Below are 20,281 nucleotides of genomic sequence, written 5' to 3' on the forward strand. Positions count from 1 at the left end.
ATTTTTGTTGCTTTTTGGATCCGTTGAAGTCAAATCACCTACTAATGAAATTGTTGTAGATGCTCCAAATACTTGAGTTTAAATCTATCTATTCACTGTTTTACAAAATGAAAAACAGAATGGGAAGCCAGAGGAACAAATTTTATTTGTTCAGAATGTATGTTTAATTTCATATTTATGTTCATAAGAAGGGATGTTTGCAAAGAGGAACCATAGAACTTCAAAATTTGAAGGAACAAGCATTTAGGGAATAGATTGCCTTTTGTGGCTAAACTTTGGGGAGAGTTGGATATTCACTTCAGTTATCCTTCTGGTCTCTTCCAAGACCAAGGCTATGTTCTAGAGCTTTGAGGAACATGACAGTAACCTTTGACAAAATACATATTAACTGTAACATCCCTGTGGCAACTGTAATCATATTTCTCTTTCCAAGATAACTAAAATCCTAAGATACATATTAAAACTCAAAGCTAAAATAAATTCTTATAATAAAAGTTTATGCTTTCTGAGTATTATATGTAAGTGATGAATCACTAAATTCTACTCTTAGAACTAGTATTACACTATATGTTAACTAACGAGAATTTTAAATAAAAACTTGAAACAAACAAAAAAGTATGTACTCTGTTCAATTTGTTATTAATTAGGATGAATTTTGATTAAAAAATGAGTAGCTTGTTTAGGTCAGTGAGAAGATGATTTTTCTGCCAAGAAGCCAGTAGTGTTCTACTTTTCTAGAGCTTTTCTACATCATTCCTCCCATTATTTCTTTTTCTTTTCATTGTTTTTAACACGTATTCATTTTTATGAGAAAAAGAGAGAGAGAGGGCATGAGCCATGAGCAGAGAGGAGGCAGAGAGAGAAGGAGACACAGATTCTGAAACAGGCTCCAGGCTCTGAGCTGTCAGTACAGAGCCCAATGCAGGGCTTGAACCCATGAAGAAGCCCTTGAACCCAGGGCTTGAACCCATGAGATTGTGACCTGAGCCGAAGTTGGTTGCTTAACTGATTGAGCCACCCAGACGTCCTCCCATTATTTCCTTTATAAATTTATGTATGTATGTATGTATGTATGTATGTATGTATGTATGTATTTTTATTTTAGAAAGAGAGAGAGCACAAGTGGGTGAGAGGGGCAGAGAGAGAGAGAGAGAGAGAAAGAGAGAGAGAGAGAGAGAGAGAGAATCTTAAGCAGGCTCCACACTCAGCATGTAGCCTGATGCAGGGCTTGATAGTTTAACCCTGGGATCATGACCTGAGCCAAAATCAAGATTCAGATGCTTAATCGACAGAGCCACCCAGGTACCACTGTAGAAAGCCTTTATGTGAGTTTTATTCGTATCATTAAAGCAGAGTCCCCCATATAACTTTGGCCTAAGTTGTCTTCAATGTAATTGCATTACCATTTATGTAGAAATGGTAGATGGAGTCACACATCATTTATGACTCTATTTATAGAGTTAAAAAGGCACTTGTAAATACAAAACCTTAACTTCATGATCTGCATGAAGTTATCTGATAAACATATATTGTTGTATTTGAACCATCCAGTTTCGTTTGTTGTTTATGAATAAAATGGTGACAAAATAGATTTCACCAAGGACAGATATTGCCTCAAGAAGAATTTAGCTATCATGAGTCAGAAGACTTACTTTATGAACTATCTGTAGAATTTCCATTTCCAAAGGTACATTACACAAATCTCCAAGGTTACATGCACTCCAAGGCACATTAGTAAATATCTGCAAGGTTTCCATTTTCCTGACAGAAACAATTACAAATGTCATGCAAGAATAATTTCACACAGAGAGTTGAGGCAGCTATCAGAATTCTCTTAGGTAACAGTTGCAAATGTTTATGCTAATATTGTTTAGCTTTTTCACTTTTAACTTAAAAAAATCAGGTTCTGAATTCAATGCATTTCTTTTGTTGTCAGCGTAGTTCTAAAAAAGAGAACGAACATTTAAAAAAAAAAGGTTGGAAGCAAGCTTATGTTCAATTCAAAACTATATGTTTTAAAACAAAATACTGCAGTATGTTTTCACTAGGGAACTCTTGTATTCCCTGTTTCATTTCAGTAATGAAGAGAACTGCCATCTGGCCATTTCAAATGTATGGCGTTTGTGCTTCTATATATAAATGACAGCATATGGAAAGGGAGGCTTGCAATTGAGTGCATATTCCTAGAAATACTTAGGGATTTATTCCTCTCAGAATGTGTACTATCTGCCTCATCTAACACATTACTTCTAACTTCTAAAAAAAATAAGGAAAATACGAAGTCCTTTCTGTCTATCAAAAACATCTCAATATTTAAGAGTATACTTTAAAAATTTTAGCTTACTTGATTTTTTTTAAATAACTACATTTGTGTGTATTTTTCAGCCTCTCCTGCCCAAGTCCCGCTGACACTAAACTTAAAGCTTTAAAGGTATTAAGAGAGAAGCATAAAGAGAATAGCAGATGGAAGTTTTCAACAGAGTCATGAAAGGCAGAGACACAGGAGCAGAAAGGAATTTAGCAGGGTAAAGGGAGCTACAATTAAAACATAGGCAGAAAGGAGAGGAGAGGAGTGACCATTTACCTTGCCGAAACCTAAAAACCCAAACCAAACAACAACAAAAAACCTGACCTTCGAACTGATAGGCAACATAAAGTAAAAACTAGGAGAATACACTGAAGTATTGGAGCAGTGAGATCCCCTTCCAACTCCACATACACGTGCTGTATGTATACAGGTCCAACAGCAGAAGCTTATTCTTCAGAGAAACCGAATGGGAACGAGAGACTCGGAAAGCCTAAATGACCAGATCTTGCCTCTCTGCCCAGATGTACAACACGTATCCTTCCTACTCTGCCAAACTCCTTGGCTCAATAAGCACGTTTTTTTTGAAAAGCACTGTGAAAACAGATATAATGTAAGAAACAGAAGAAAAACATGGAAACTTTCAGTGTAATATGAAGAGACATTACATTCATTAAAAAAGCAATGTTGGGGCACCTGGGTGCTCAGTCAGTTAAGCATTCCAAATTGGATCAGGTCATAATCTCATGATTTGTGAGATCAAATCCTGCGTTGGTTTCTATGCTGACAGCGTGAAGCTTGCTTGGGATTCTCTTTGTCTCTTTCTGCCCCTTCCTCATGTTCTCTGTCTCTCAAAATAAATAAATAAACTTAAATAAACAAACAATGTCAAAAGATGTACAAAAGGGCCTGTAATAGTAATAGAAACAAACTCTTTGAAATTAAAAACATGATAGCTATTGGGGAACCTGGGTGGCTCCATCAGTTGAGCACCTGACTTCAGCCCAGGTAATGATCTCACGGTTTGTGAGTTCCAGCCCCACATCAGGCTCGTTCCTGGTAGCATAGAGCCCGCTTCAGATCTTCTGTCCCCCTCTCTCTCTGCCCCTGCCCTGCTTGCGCTCTCTGCCTCTCAAAAATAAATAAATCTTCAAAAATATATATTAAAAATATATGATAGCTATTTTTAAAATGTGTATTAAAAACTTAGAAAATACAGTAAAAACACAGAAAGAGAAACAAAAAGTAAAGGAAAATTATCAGAAAAAAATTATTCAGAACATCAATCTGGAGGATCCAACATTTCTCTTCAAGCAGTTTAAGACAGAGAAAGCCAAGGAAATATTAGGGAAACATTTTTTAAACAAAATAATATAATATTTTAGATTATTTCTGAACAAAGAGATTTCTAGTATTTATCAGATGCCCAGGAGAGTGAATAGAGATGTACAAGTTCAAAGCATTCTGTAATTAAGAAAATAATAGTTAACAATCAAGAGAAAGAAAATCAAAATCAAAATTTACAAATATATAGTAATGAAAATCAGAATAGTATTAACCTTTTTTCTGACAACACTGAAAGCCAGAAGCTATTAGAATAATATCTTCAAGGAAATGACTTTCAGCCTAGAATTTCATTTCTTTTTTTTTAATGTTTATTTATTTTTGAGAGAAACAGAGACAGAATGCAAGTGGGTTAGGGGCAGAGAGAGAGGGAGACACAGAATCCGAAGCAGGCTCGACAGCTCAGAGTCCGATGCGGGGCTCGAACTCACAAGCTGTGAGATCATGACCTGAGCCAAAGTTGGATGCTTAACCCTCTGAGCCACTCAGGAGCCCCTAGAATTTCATTTCTATCCAGACTAGCAATCTGGTGTGAGGACAGTGTGACAGAAAAAAAACTAGAAAAACAATCATTTCCTTATACTTCATCCTGAGGGAAACTGCTGAAGATTGTCAGGCCAACACTGAGAGTTAGGGCTTTATTCTGGCTCTCACCATTGCTACTGTGCAAAGCTTTGACGTGATGATTTCCCCTTCTCAATCCAGCTACTTAATTTCTCATTCTGCACTGATATCTATTGTAAAATGCCTTGACTTCATAGGCAAATTGGATTTAGAGAGGCTGTGTCCCCAGGATTGTTTAGGAAAGTGCCTGATTAACAATCTGGGGAAATCCTTCCCCTTTAGCAGGTGTCATGTAGAGTCATACGTATTCACAGTGGATATACATCAAACTTTTAATGAAGTGTATTCCAGTAGCCACTAACATAATCAAAGTACCCTTACCCTGATTCCATGATCACCAGAAAGATTTCAGATAAAAATGTATCTTTGTCCGTGACCTTGCAAAAGCACTGATAGTGCGGTCTGATTATAATACTATATTTTTGATAAGTTAATACGGTGGAATACTTGTTTACAAACATATACATGAATAAAAAGAAACTCTCATGAGCCACAGATAATTTTTCCAACTATTATTTTATTTTCTCGACTTTTATTTTTCAGTTCTTCAAATGAATAATTTAAACTCACTGGAGCTACATTTTTTTTAATCATCCACTCTTCATTAACTCCACAGAACATATTAAGGCACAATATATTAATCTGAGCAGGATTCTTTTAAAGATCTAAGTGAGCTTGTTGAGCTTGTAACTTGTAGATCCACTGTATATAAATCATTAAAAATAATTTATATCCAGTCAATCCTTATTGTATCAGCACAATAGGCCCAACACTATTCAGTTTTATTTTTACAGTGTAGGTTAGATCCTATCAAAAGCAACCTTTACTATGAATCTGACTTTCTGAGATTTACTTGAATAGGTTTTTGTCCAAAGCTTGAGGAGAGGCCCAGACACTATATGTGTTATGTAGTCAAAATTTGGGGAAATTTTGCAAAAGTAAAATATTTTAACAGCTATCTGATGAGAGACTTTTTTTTTCTTTCCAACAAAAGGTGTCTCTGTCAAAGTAGCCTGGATGTCTGGTGGTGATACAGAGGCCTGAGCATTCTTGTCTAGTGATCTAGACGAGAAGTTGAGCTGAATATCCATCTGGTTTGCAGTGCCTTCTTTGTATAGATAAATTATTGGTAACTGGCTATTCTGAAGTAGAAATGGCTTCCAGAAATACTCTTACTTCCCAACTCATGCAGCAACATGACAGGAAGACCGTGGAGCAGACACTAGGCTATGGAGATAGTGAGGAAGGAACAAAGTTGGAAATGTACAAATCCACACGATGATCTGTAGAAAGTTCTTCCAAAGGTCATAGACCATATAAAAATTTGATAGCGGTTATCCTATATTTGACAAAACCAGTCATGTTTACCCCGTGAAAATGATGAATTTGAAAAAAGAAAAAACCCTAAATCATTGATAATACAAAAAGTGATAAACTGTGTCAGAATAAAAACTAAATTGTTTTTCCATCTTCTCTCTGTATAACATTACAAAATAATGGTTACCTTAAGAAATAATAAAAATATATGGACCCAAACACTGAAGGAAAAATACTATAGAAGTAAGTAAGGCAGTTAATTAAAAAAAATTCTATTATTTTTCTGAAATGTTGATAAAATACCAGATTTTAAAATGTATACTCACATATGATTTTTTTTCTCATTAGATACATATTTATTTTTTGGGGCACCTGGGTGGCTCAGTCAGTTAGGTGTCTGACTTCGGCTCAGGTCATGATCTCATGGCTCGTGAGTTCAAGCCCTGCATCGGACTCTGTGCTGACAGCTCAGAGCCTGGAGCCTGCTTAGGATTCTGTGTCTCCCTCTCTCTCAGCCTCTCCCTCACTCTCACTCTTTCTCTCTCAAAAATAAACATTAAAAAGAAAGAAATACACTTATTTTTGTATTTAATTCTTTATTTATACTTTTGTATTCCTTTTCTTAAAGGAAGACTCCCAAATGCTTAAACTTCAGGCCCAAAAGATCTGGACCCACCTCTGCTTATAAGGTAAGTGTTACTATTATTATTATTATTATTATTATTATTATTATTATTATCATTATGTAATAATGATATATTAACACACCAAAAGATCTGGACCCATCTCTGCTTATAAGGTAAGTGTTACTACTATTATTATTATTATTATTATTATTATTATCGTTATGTCTAGTTTAAGAATGAGAAAACTAAAGTCTTGAACTATGATGTGCTTTCCCTCCATTTACAGAGCAAGTGAACTAGGACTCCATCCCAAGTCAGTCTAAATATATAGTCCATTCTTAACTATCACACACTAACACCTCTCAGGTTATTTGTGAGCCAATCACAATAGGTCACACCCAGGAGTGTTCTCTTGACCTCCTTGGTTTCTCCAATATTCTGTGGTACAATTCAGTCCAATTAAAAAGTTGTGGAGTATCTACCATATACCACATAGTATATTAAGTATATAAAACTACTAAATAAGGTGTACAAAAATAAACAAAATTCCATTTATCCATGTTTTCTTGGAGTGGGCATTCTTATTAGGCAAAGATGAATATAAGGAGATAATATCTGTATAATATAATGAGTATCTGACAGAAATATTCACATAAAAAATGTGTTTGGAATACATTGGAGGTTCATTTGACTCCGTCGAAGTGAAGGGTTATGGTGGGGTGGAGCTGGATTTAATAAAAAAATGCATATAATATATGAGACATGAACTGAATATTATTATTTTTAAGCAGTTTTTAAAGATTTATTTATTTATTTTGAGAGAGACAGAGATAGCACAAGTGGGGGAGGGGCAGAGAAATTGAGGGAGAGAGAATCCCAAGCAGGCTCCACACTGCCAGCGCAGAGCCTGATGTGGAGTTCGATCCCACAAACAGTGAGATCATGACCAGAAATGAAACAAAAAGTCAGATGCTTAACTGAATGAGCCACCCAGGTGCGCCACCTGAACTGAATTTTAAAAGGCAAATAGGAGGTGATAGGTGAAGAATAAAGGAGATGATATTACAGGCAGATGAAATATCATATTTAAGGGCACAGAGGTATGATACAGCACCTTGTACCTGAACAGATATATGTAGTTTCACATTGCTGGAGCATAACATTTAGAGAAAATCATAGCAGAGAAGTGCCAGCTTTTTCAGTTGTATATACTTTGTTAAGAAACTCAAATTCCATCTCATACTTAAAATAAATCTGGAGTTTTAAAAAATGTTTAAAGCAGAAAGATGACTTAGTTTGAATTGTGACTAGCCCTAGTATGATGGCACAGGTGTTCACGGTGAGTTTGAGATGGACAGAAGGCCCAGTCCAGTGAGGAGGCTGTGGCAACATTGCAGGTAAGAAGGAGAAGGTGAGAACTAAGACAAGGCCATGAGGATTGATCAAAGAGAGGGGATTGACATTAACTAAAATTGTCGGTCAGTTGAGAAGTATTTAAGATACCACGACAACTCCCGTGGTGTGATGAGTGATTGGGTGGTTGATGCCAACATCTAAGGCAGAAAAATGGGAGGAAATTCAAAAATGAAAAAGAAAATATAAATTTTGTTTTAGATTTGTTAAGTGTGAATAGATTTTAAGGTAATCTATTATAAGTGCTAAGTAGACAATTAAAGATGACATTGGATATAGTTATAGGTTTAAGATTTTGTTATTTGGTAGCAGCTCAAAACATAATTGTAGATGCATCACCAAAGCAGCACATAGAGCAAGAGAAGGCAATTTCTGAAAATACAGACCAATCATATAATAAAATATAAGGGAAACAAAAAGGGCAAACATTTAGTAAAATCATGGAAAGACTAATTCAAAAGCTGGGAATAGTCAATGTCTAGTACAAAAGAGAAGTAAAGAAGTATCAGGAGGAAAATGCATCCACTGAATCTGTATTTAGGCCATTGGTGACCACAGCTAGACTGTGTTGATGCAGTATAGTGATGGGGCCAGATTCTCAAACTGATGAATGAATGAATTAAAAGTTAAACTCTGATATGATTTCTTTCTCATTAGAAATACTTTCTCATTAGAATGAATGAATTAAAAGTATAAACTCTTAGTCTAAGAAGTTTTTTGAAAAGAGAAGAGGAACATGTTGGGTAGTAAACATGTATGTAGAGCTCAAATATTATGCACCAAGAACACAATATGTACTTGCCATGTTCCATTCTCGCCCCATCTGGTATGTAATCACATATGCTTTGTATTAACTAGTTCACAAAGAAACACATAGTCAGAAAAGTTTTTTATTTTTTTCTTTAATATATTAGTTAATTTAGGCGCCATCCAGAAAAACCTAACATTTTTATATCAATTTATTTCCTGCATATATATGAGCATTTTTTTCATTTTCACTGATTTAACAAATATGTCTTATATGCTTATTATATAGCAGGCGATAGACAATATACCAGGCAAACAATTATTTGAGCAATTATTCTTTGTTACCTGCTGTACACAAAAAAGAGTGCTAAACTCAATCCAAAAAATGTGAAGCCTTTGATGTGAAAAGACAAAGCCTGAGATAATAAATCCATGGTGGGTTTTTAAACATCAATTTTAAAAAGATATTTTTATCTTTGTATGTGTGTTTTTTCTACTGGAAAAGTTTTTTCCCCCCAAACTATAGATACTAGATACATCCACTCAAGTTATGTTTTTTTTTCCCCCTCTGATTTTGTCTGAGAACTTTCTGAAGTAGAACTTTTTTTTTTTCCATTTCAGTTTTGGTCTTGTTCCCAGATGATAACTTCTAAAAGTTAAACAAATCAATACAAGGCTTTACTTGAATAGTCTAACCTGAAGTCATCAGTGGGGAAATAACTAAGATATGAGCTATCTCCTTGCCCCATGAAGAATAAATACTTTTCCACTTAGACCTGTGCTGTGTCAGTGTTCCATACATTTTATATAGAATCTGCTTAAAAATTCTTTCAGAGTGAAGCTACTGATTTCTTTATTTACAGTATAACTGAGTTTGTCCCATTAGATGTTGAAATTGACCACTCCTTTTTCTCCTCACCCTCCTCGTTTTATTTCCTCACCCCAAGAGTTTTGACCTTGAGTTCAATTTTCAAGACACTCTTGCTAGAGATTCATAGTATATCAAAAAAGAAAATGGGTTAAAAATTTTAATAGCTATCTCTGTCACAATTGAATTTCATACTATTCTATCAAGAGTTAAATGAAAAAATAAAATTTTGATGTTCATCATAGGAAGGATAATAGTTTTACCTTCTAGTAGTCTCCTGCAGAATGTGCTTAAATGAATGCATTTGTAATATGGGGTGAAACTCCATCTGTGTTCTGCATAACTGCACTTTGGCTTTAGATGATTGCTCTGTGGATGTGAGAAGGAATTTTGAAATGGGTAGCCTGTTTCCTGCAGATAAGTTTATGTGTCCTCCTTATCATCATGAAAAGAACTTAAAATAATAGCTACCCTATAAACAAAATGCAAAATTTTAAATCCACTCTTGATTCTAATGGCTTTCAGTCCTGGTTCAGGAGTATAACACTGCACTGTATAAATGTGTGCTGTATTAAGCTCAGGCAAATTTTGCAAAATGTTTTAAGGGCAATTTATAACTTACAGTATGTTTCCAAATATTTCCATGACTCCGACATATGCATATTAATGTTTGAATAGTTGGTGTCGACATAGATATAGCTCTTTAGAGCTGCAAAAATAATCGAGGTCAAAATATCAAATTTAAGAAGGTACATGATGTATTTTCTTGTCCAAGAGCTTTCCTGACTAAAATAGTTATGTAGTTTTATTTAAAAGCAATGTGGGGTGTGTGTGGTGGGGGGGAAGAAGTAAGGGATAATAATAGATGAAGAGCCCAGAACTGATAGTCAGATCTGCCCTTAGTGTCACCACCTCTATGCCCTAACCAGTCCTGTTCAGGGATTCACCTTTATCTATTCTTACTTGCACGCTCTCAGACAGTCATACCCTGAGAAAACTTCCTTTCCTGAAAGAGTTATTGGGGCAGAATATCTGGATATGGCAGTCCCCTTGACCCCTGGTGACATGATTTTCCCTTTAGATTCCTTTCTGCCTGTTACTATTGCTGAACACTTGCTTAAAAGTCTGACTTTGAGGTCCTGACTTCCTGACTGAGATCTGTCCCCACTACAATCATGTTCTGCCCTTGGTTTCCAGGTGGGAAAATGATAAGTTAGAACTGCTTCTTTCTCGCTCCCTTAATGTTTGTTCTGCCATTGGCCTTCAGTACCTTGACCTCAAAAATTTAGAACTCCTGGGTCCCAAGAACTACAGGCCTTTTAAACAATTATTTTCTTGAATGTAAAGCCTAGTGGAGACTTTTGTTTGGTAGTAGCCATTCCAAACAAATTCAGAGACTTCCTCCATAGAATTGCTAGCAAGCAATGGGCACATTCTATCTATTTCAGCACATCAAGTGATTAAGAGTTAATTATATTTTAAGGCAACTCCTTCCTATTTTTAATAGTACCTCCTTAACACAGCGAGCATAATGGCCAGGCTATCTAGATGTACCAGTTGTTTTGTTAAATGGTCACGTTCTATGTATATTCATCTATCATCAATTTTTACATGCATCCTAACATACACATTGTTGCACAATGTGCATTATCCATCTATACTTGGGCTTCTTATATGCTTATGTTCTCGGAAACTTTGTGGATGCAGCTTTTAGGGGAAGAAAAAGAGTACTCTAAGAGAAAAAGATGAGTAGAATTTGGAAAGGAGGCGAGAGAGCTAATCATAGCTGCAGGACCCAAAAGTCAGAGTGTATCATGCTGGTACAGCATGGGACTATGATTGAACTGCCCAGACATAGCTCTATGGCACTGTCCATTCACCCCATAAAAGAGATAGCTGTATGATAAAACTAAAACCTCTGTGTCACCGGAGATCCACACAGCATTAATGAGGACTCATCTCCCAAAGAACAAGTTTGAAAAAGTGATATTATGTCATGACCTGGCCAAAGAGATTATATATTTTGAAGTCAAGGATAATTCAAAAACCATTACATGGGCAGCTCAAGTTTGATATATGCCACACAACTTACTTTTTTTAAAGATGGCAGGTCCGTACCAGTAGATGTTTCAGTAATGCCAGCCATCAGGGTGCTTCCTTCTGATGGGGAACTAAGAAGAGTAGAACAGCCCAGTTCCCTGATACAGATAGCATTGATGCAGAGTTGTGAGCAGAAGAAATCAACCAGACAATGAAGGGTAGGCAGGACAGGCAGTAGAGCAAAAGGCAGGTGTGAATTCTTGTCCACCATACCTTCAACAACTTTTGGAATCCAAGTGAAATGGTTGAAAGAAGGGCTGAAGTACTAGCTTAGGGAGATGCGAGTTACTTATCCAGCAGACTTATATACCAATTGTACTTATGCATATATGTACACACACACACACACACACACACACACACACACACACACACAATTTGCGTCGTACCGCTTTGCTCAAAATCTTGCAACAACTCCAGTTTCACTTAGAGTAAAGCCAACGTTCTTGTGAAATCCTACATAAGTCTATTCCAATTACTTCTTTGCCTTCTTCCAGATGTTCTTCCCTCACTGATTCTGCTCCACGCCTCCTCCAAGTCTTTTCTCAAATGCTCCCTCCTCATTGAAGCCTATCTTGACTCCCTTCTTTAAAACTGCAGATGTTCTACCTGTAGCTGTCCCAGTCCTCATTATCCTATACTTTTTTGTTGTTGTTGTTGTTTTACTGTGGTAGTTACCACCTTCTAAGATATTTTATTGTTGGTTCTCTGCCTCCTCCTGGATTGTTCATTCCATGAACACACAGATCTTGGTTCACTGACATATCCAAGGAACTGGAACAGTGTTTGGCCAGACTTATGTGTTCCGAAAAGCATTTGTGGTATATGTGAATGAACTAGAGCTAATATTGAATGATTTTCCCTTTTTGGTGGCCATCTGCAATGTCATAAGTTTTCTTAAAATCCTGAAGTGATAAGAGGAGCTGGAAACACTTGGCAAGCAGCTTCAGCCATGGTAGTGGCAGCCCTTAAAAGTAAGAGTCCGGAAACTCCATACTGAGAGGTTGACTCCAGACAGTAGCAGATCTGGGAAGCAAAAGTTCTTCAGGAAGAGAAAAGGCAGTCAAAGGAACTTGAGGGGGTGAAATGGAGTTTGTTCAATTCTCATGCAATAAAATTTACTTGCTTATTGTGTTTACTGTTTGTCTCACCCCATTAGAATACAAGCTCCATAAAGACCAGGATTTTTTTCCTATTATTTTCACTAATACAGGTCAATACAAGAACTTTGTATTTCCAAATTGGGCCTTACTACATGTTTATTAAGTTAAAAAAATACTGTTTCACCAATAGAAATTATATTCCTAAATACTCTTGTGCTCCCATTTGTGATATTATAACCAAAAGAGATGATCTCATCAAGTTACAGTCATGTGCTAAAAAGAGGGAAAGTTTATCTCTCATTTTAGTATTGGTGGCTTTGTTAGAAGAGAAAAATGAGCAAAATTAGAAAATGTTTCTCTACTGGATCTACCCAAGGTGGAATCATTTAGCAAAAATGTTGAGAACAAGAACAAAGACCTTCATCTTATTTTTTTCTAATTACTTACACTGTTACATATGAAGAAAGAGAAAAAAAAGAAAGGAAATCTGTCCAAGGTCATTAGAAGGGACATAATAAGTAACTAATGGGGCCAAAAAGACCCCAGTAATCCCCACATGCTACAGCCCACAACAATTCACCACAGCACATGAAGGTCCTGTTTGTCCATCTCAAAAAACTCAGAAAAAAAAAAAAGAACTTTTGGACTTAAAATGTTAAGCTGTTAAAAAAAAGACTGAGTATAGGCCAGGTAGATAATCTCTTAATTTATTATTATTTTAGGGAAAGTGAACACATGCATAAAGGGGAAGCCTGACCAAGATTAAGTGCCATCTGAGGAGGACTGGGGGCAATGCTGTGTGAAAAGACTACACTAGGGGCGCCTGGGTGGCTCAGTGGATTAAGCATCCGACTTTGGCTCAGGTCATGGTCTCACAGTTTGTGAGTTCAAGCCCCATATGGGGCTCTGTGCTGACACCTCTGAGCCTGGAACCTGCTTGGGATTCTGTGTTTCCCTCTATCTCTCTGTCCCTCCCCCGCTTGTGCTCTCTGTCTCTCTCTCTCAAGAATAAATAAGACACTAAAAAAAAAAAAAGAAAGAAAGAAATTAAAAACAAAATAGAAAAGACGACACTGATGCCAGTTCTTACAGTTATAGGGTCACATCAGCATAAGACTGAAATTCTCACCCTCTGTGGATTGGTGAAGTGTAAGATGAAATGAAAGAATAAGGTGTGGGGCACCTCGGTGGCTCAATCGGTTAAGCGCCCAACTCTTGATCAGATCACGACCTTACAGTGCATGAATTTGAGCCCCACGACAGGCTCTGCGCTGACAGTGTGGAGCATGCTTGAGATTCTCTCTCTCCCTCTTTCTCTCTGCCCCTCCCCTGCTTGTACACACTCTCTCTCTTCAAATAAATAAACATTTTTTTAAAATGGTGCAGGCTTGGTGTGAAGTAGTGGTATATAGAAAGAAAATAAATAATTACAAACAGTCATAATTTTTACATCTTTCATGTATTTAACTCTATATCGGCTCTATGACTGAGAGGCTGGAGTCCTCTAAAGAAATTGTCACTGTTAAGTATGCATATGAGACTGTAGACACATTAAGGCCGGAATAAAAGGATACACAAGAGTCAATGGATTGATAGTGATTGACTGGAATGCCTTTAGTTTACATAGTAGAGTAAGCACTATGCTGAAGAAGATATTTATGCTTATATTTTGCAAAAAAAAAAAAAAAGTAAAGTCTCACTTTCTATTCACCCAAGCATACCACACCACACACACACACACACACACACACACACACACACACACACACACTCATTCCACTTCTAAACTTAATATTATCCCAACAGACTTCTCCAAATTAAATCACAACATATTTAATTGGGGTACCCCCTTAGTACAGAGAAGTCGAAGAGGCTGGGGAATTTGCATGTCTCATCCCTGGTTGTAATGTAGGAGGTGAATATTGGGAAGCACACAGAATAGCCTCCCAGGTAATTCTGAGAACAGTCCTGGAGGACATAGTGTCTAAAGAAATAATTTAAGTGATTGTTATTAAAGAATTACTGATTAACACAAATACCTCTGTGCCCTTTAAGCCAACTACTTTCTCTGTTGTGGTAGAGTGGAATAAATCAGACCCTGTTTAGATATAGGTGAAGTATCACATTTTGGGAAAATGTGTTAAAACAGTGCTCTGTTCATGTTGCCCTAAATTGCTGTCAGGAGAGCCAGGACTTTCAAAGCTGGATTTGAGGATTTGGTATTACAAGACCCCAATGGCTGAAGGGTCAAAGAGAAGACAGTATATATTTATCATGAGGCACTTTATCTGCTTGAAAATAGGAGCCCTAGATAATTCACAACAGTGTTTAAAAGGATACTTTCAGAAATTAATTATCTAGAGGTGCTTGTTGTTGAGATACCATAATAGGTTTTGATTAAACTTTCAAAAAGCATTAATAGGAAGGTTCCAAAGCACTGGTCTGTCTAGACAACTGTTGCAGAGATTGGCTAGTTATTTATCAATCTCTCTTTCTCTTTCTTCCTGGAAAGGTTGTGACACAACTAGACTACATTCCCCTAGCTCCCTTGCAGTGGAGTATAGCTAAGTGCAGGAGTTGTAGTTAACAGAATGGGGATGGACACAGTATTTGCCACTTCCGACTTTGGTTGGAGGAAACCCCCCACGTGATCCTCTGCACCCAGTCTCGTCCCCCATCAGATGCTGAAGATGCAACAGAGAACACTGGTATTGATGGCCTGGCAGACCCTCAGCTGGAAGGAGCTAGGATACTGAAATCATTGCTTGTAAGATCACCCACCACAACTAACTGTTATGTGAGCTCAAAACTAAGCATCTGATATGTTAGGTCTCTGAAATTTGGGGATTGTTTTTGTAGGTATTAGTCTAATACAGGAAATTAGTTTTTCTTGACCTATGCCATATCTGCTAAACCTGGTACTCCATATAATATATAGTAAAACAACACGTGCACACACCCACGGAAAAGTCTTTCTTTATGCCAACTGGTCAAATCTTCAAAACATAAATTATATAAAATTAACTAATTTATTAGAGGCAGACATATACTATAATAGATTTCTGAAGAACTAGTCCATGGGAACTAAAAAGCAAAGCTAAAATATAAAAGTAATACAAACTTTCAAATACCCTGGAAATAAGAGTTAAGTGGTATCTGAGTGGTGATTCAAGGGCTCGGAAACCTGAGTTGTACCAGAGCTTGGACTAATGTTTATCCTTCATTCCCCACATCTATATCAGTAGTTCCAACTTAGGAATTATGTGTTTAATTTTTTTTTATTAAATGTTTTTATTTATTTTTGAAGGAGAGAGAGAGAGACAGAGCATGAACGGGGGAGGAGCAGAGAGAGAGGGAGACACAGAATCCAAAGCGGGCTCCAGGCTCTGGGTTATTAGCACAGAGCCCAACACGCGACTCGAGCTCACGAACTGTGAGATCATGACCTGAGCTGAAGTCAGACGCTTAACTGACTGAGCCACCCAGGTGCCCCAGGAATTACGTGTTTTAAAGGGCAAAGGAAACTCGAAGGATGTTTGTAAAAATTCTGATGGACTTGGGGAAAGCATATGGGGTGCTATTCAAAGAATACAAAGACCTTCTCCATCATATGATTATTTGGTAACAAGTCGGACAAGGTGAGGAGTGTTGGTCCAATTGTAACTCTGGATAAATTTCCAATACCTCAGGTTAGAATGCTCAAGTTTTCCAAGTAGAGAAGATGATTATTGTCTCCAGAGAAATAACATATAACAACTTTGTTCCCAAGTTTAACATAAACTATACGGATAGAGTAAATATTTGACTTGTTTTTACTATTCAGCATTTAAGTACCTTTTTATTATTATCATAATATCTCTCTTTGAGGGAATTCTTACATCGTTATTAAAGGGAAAAATAAGTGGACCAAATTCTTCCTCTGTGTTTCCTGTAGAGGATGCCTGACTCCAGCTAATGTTTCACTATTGAAACAGTGACACAAAGACAGTGGTGATGACAAGATTTCAATCATCTAGCCACAAATATGACTCTTCTATTCTGGGCTCTAAAGTCCTCAGGACAGTGTTGATGTCATTTGTTTATCTCTTAGCCCAGCCGTCCATTCCATAAACCTCCCGTATCTTTGTAATTATTCTGTTATTAATAACTTTGTTTTTGTTTAAGATAGGCAGTTTGTGTTGTTTATCCTAAGACATTTACTAGCACAATTAAAAAAATACCATATCTGGGGCGCCTGGGTGGCGCAGTCGGTTAAGCATCCGACTTCAACCAGGTCACGATCTCGCGGTCCGTGAGTTCGAGCCCCGCGTCGGGCTCTGGGCTGATGGCTCAGAGCCTGGAGCCTGTTTCCGATTCTGTGTCTCCCTCTCTCTCTTCCCCCTCCCCCGTTCATGCTCTGTCTCTCTCTGTCCCAAAAATAAATAAACGTTGAAAAAAAATAAAAAAAAAATACCATATCAGATTGTGTGCCGCCCACACAGTGAGAACAATGGCAACCCTTCGAATCTTCCCTGTTTCAAAAAACACTAATTGGATATTACATTTGGCATTTTGAGAAGGGAATGAGCCCCAAACCTGGTGTGGGCACATTTTTATTTGTTTTGTTTTGTTTATTTTGGCCCAAGAAAACCAATGCTATCACATCCAAATGTGAAATATTTGCCCACTGTCTTCAGGGAAGAATTATGCCAAATCTGAAAGTGCACCTGGAAATTCCCATAGAAGTCCATCCTGGTGCAGAGGTGAATATTTTTCCTGTTCTAAGAACCATGAAGTAGAAACATTGGGAGCAAAATTTTGGTGGCAAAATGCTGTATCAGTTAAACTTAAGATTTACCCACTATAGAGAAAACGGTGTTGACTTGCACACATGACAGGGATCTTTAACTCTTTATATTGGTTTTTTCCTTCTTCACACAATAGAGTTTGCCTACACAAATGGCCACCCTTGTAAAGATTGCATTTTCCATCTTCCCTTTTAGCATGATGGCATTCTCTTAGAATGAAAGTAGAAACAATGCATGACCCAACAGTCATGCCCTTAAAGGAATTGCAAGTGTATTTCTTATTCTTTCTTCATTTCAGTTGTATGGGATGCAGATATGATGGGAGAAGCCAAAGCAACCACCATAAGCTCAGAGTTGTTGAAAAGAAGTAATGAGAGAGGAGATATCCTTGCCTTGTTCCTAATATTAGGGGACAAGTATCTAGTTTCTCAGTATTATGTGTGATGTTAGTCATGATTTTATTTTAGTTCTTTATAATGAAAACGTTCCAAAGAACGTGTCCAGGAGTTGGCCATTTTCTTACTTGTGTTTAGTACATTTAGAAGGCATTTTCATTATGAAAGGTTGTATCTTTTTCAACTTCAGAGTTCTTTTCTTCTTTGACTTCATTTCCTCAATGTTTCTCTGCACACTCTACAAGTAGTATGGCTTTTAGTATCTTTAATTTTAAACTTCATTGTTTTTTTAACTATTCTTTCTAACTCTTTCATTGTAACTTGTTAAGTGTTAATCATGATTTTTAATTTTATTGGATTTAAAAATTTTTTTTGAATTATCTATACATCCACTCTGGCTATTTTTCTATTTTTCTATCTAGTGATTTGTGATTATATTTCACATATCTGATTTAAGGACTCTGTTAATCACCCCGAGTCATTATTGGCTTCTCACCTGGATGAGGGACTCTTGCTTCTGGTTTGTGGGGCTGGCTTCTTGCATGGACATTCTCAAAGAGAATGGGCAGTTTGCTGGGACTGTCTCAAATGCGAAACACAAAGACTCCTACACTTGATTACTGTTTCCTTCTCTCCCCCCTTGGGAGGCAATCTGGAATTTTATTTCTCTTGCTTTTCTAGGGAGTCAAATATACTAATCTTAATAGGGATGAATTGATGAATTTACTAATTTATAAAGTTAGTAATTTATAAATTATTAATTTTTATTTATAAAATTACTAATTTAACAATTTACACATTTATAATTTGTAAACATACTAGGATACAGATGGCCCTTTGCAATTTAAAATTTAAATTTAAAAATGTACAAGGGTGCCTGGGTGGCTCAGTTGGTTGAGTGTCCATCTTTAGCTCAGGTCATGATCTTGCTGTTCATGGGTTCAAGCTCCGCTTTGGGCTCAGTGCTGACAGCTCAGAGCCTGGAGCCTGTTTGGATTCTGTGTCTCCCTCTCTCCCTGCTCTTCCCCCACTGGTGCTCTGTGTGTGTGTGTGTCTCTCTCAAAAATAAATAAACATTAAAAAATGTTTAAATGTACAGGATTACACATTTAGTAATTTGCTAAAACACCAAGTTAAAATTTTAGCAATTTACTACTCTTCAAACATAAGAAAGGAAGTAAATGAATAAAGGTGTTAACCCTTATAGCCAATACACACATTTTTCCCCCCCACTTACCTTCACTTTGGCCTTTTTTCTCGCCCATTCTCTGTGTAGCTGCCCCTTGCAAAAGGCCACTGCATCCTTCTTCATACTAACTCTGAACTGACCTATGTCAGTATCAGTGAAATACCTTCTAACTTACATCTTTCAGCAATTTATGAAAATCTATGTGCCACTTTGGCTATTTGACATTTTGTTTTTGAAATATTTTTTGTGGAAAGTAGAAATACAAATATATGTACTAAATGAATCATTATTTATCAGAAGCCAGAAATGGAAAATTTAGAATAAGTGACATTCAAATATTTTACTCTCTTATAAGCTTTTTTTCATAATGTAAAATGGATGAACTATCTCTGAACTCTGAATGAGTTAGCAAGAAGTCACAAGACGTTTTTCCTCCATGTCCTAAGACATGAGAAATCATATATATTGACATTCAAAGCAGAGAAAAAAGTTTTATTTCTATTTGCCCCATTAACATGATTTATTTCTTTACTGTGGAATTCTTTACAGGGATATATTTACTAATTTTTTAACCAGAAAAAAAAAAGCAAGTCAAGATTATTTTCTCTAGAATCACAGGCATCTAGTGTTATATATTCTAAGTTAGAATTAAATGGTGACAATTTAAGGGCCCAAGTTTGAACTCTGAATCAAAATCTGAATGCAGGTCAGCTTAAAACCCATGCCACTCTATAATTGTACCAGAATCTGCAAAATGATTTAGAAATTTTATCCTACTGGCTAAAGACATTGCATTGGAAAATCTCCAGATAAACCTGTAATTGGTGTTCCTGGAAATACAGAAACTTTAATAAGTGTAGTCTAAAACAAACAAACAAAACCACCCTTTATTATCAATCCAAAAAAGTGTAATATATTCTTGAAACGTGTATTTTTTGAGACTAGTCAACGTGAAAGAAGAATGTGCGAGGCCGTGTGCAAAGGTACATGCTGTGACTGTAATACTTTAGAAATTTTAAAGCATATATCGTCACTTAAGGGTAACTACTCATTGCAGTAATGTTTTGGTGGTATAGTGATGTTAAAGACTCACTCACTGATGTCCATTCAATTAGTGCTTACTGCAGTTTGACTTTGGAGGGATAGTTAATAAGAAGTCTAGACATCAAAGCACAGATAGCAGTGAGGAAGGCCCAACCGTTAGATCCCCCTCCTATCTTCTCCTCTTCAAATTAATTCCCTGAATGGCCTCTTTTCAGGCTCTCATTTGTTTCTATTTTTTTCACTTGGGATTAGAAGAATCTTTACCACAATGGCCTTCAATAATTGAAACGCTTATCTTTCTAAAGCATGTGAAGGCGCCTCTTCCCTTGCTTAAATATGAATCTCATGATTAAACCTGTAAACAGTCTGAGCTAAAGTTCATATATTAACATGCCTTTATTTTTTGTGCCTTAGTGGTT

General features: G+C 36.6%; 1 long non-coding RNA gene across 1 annotated transcript in view; it reads left to right on the forward strand.

Moving 5' to 3' along the window:
• The window catches only part of LOC123382846, a 123,737-nt gene that overhangs the window by 94,592 nt on the left and 8,864 nt on the right, over positions 1-20,281 (forward strand). The window contains exon 4 of the long non-coding RNA XR_006591915.1: positions 6,219-6,279. This is a non-coding gene — a long non-coding RNA (uncharacterized LOC123382846). The remainder of the gene's footprint in view (positions 1-6,218; positions 6,280-20,281) is intronic.

Source organism: Felis catus, chromosome F1, assembly GCF_018350175.1.
Source record: "Felis catus isolate Fca126 chromosome F1, F.catus_Fca126_mat1.0, whole genome shotgun sequence".
In the NCBI taxonomy this organism is placed as follows: Eukaryota; Metazoa; Chordata; class Mammalia; order Carnivora; family Felidae; genus Felis; species Felis catus.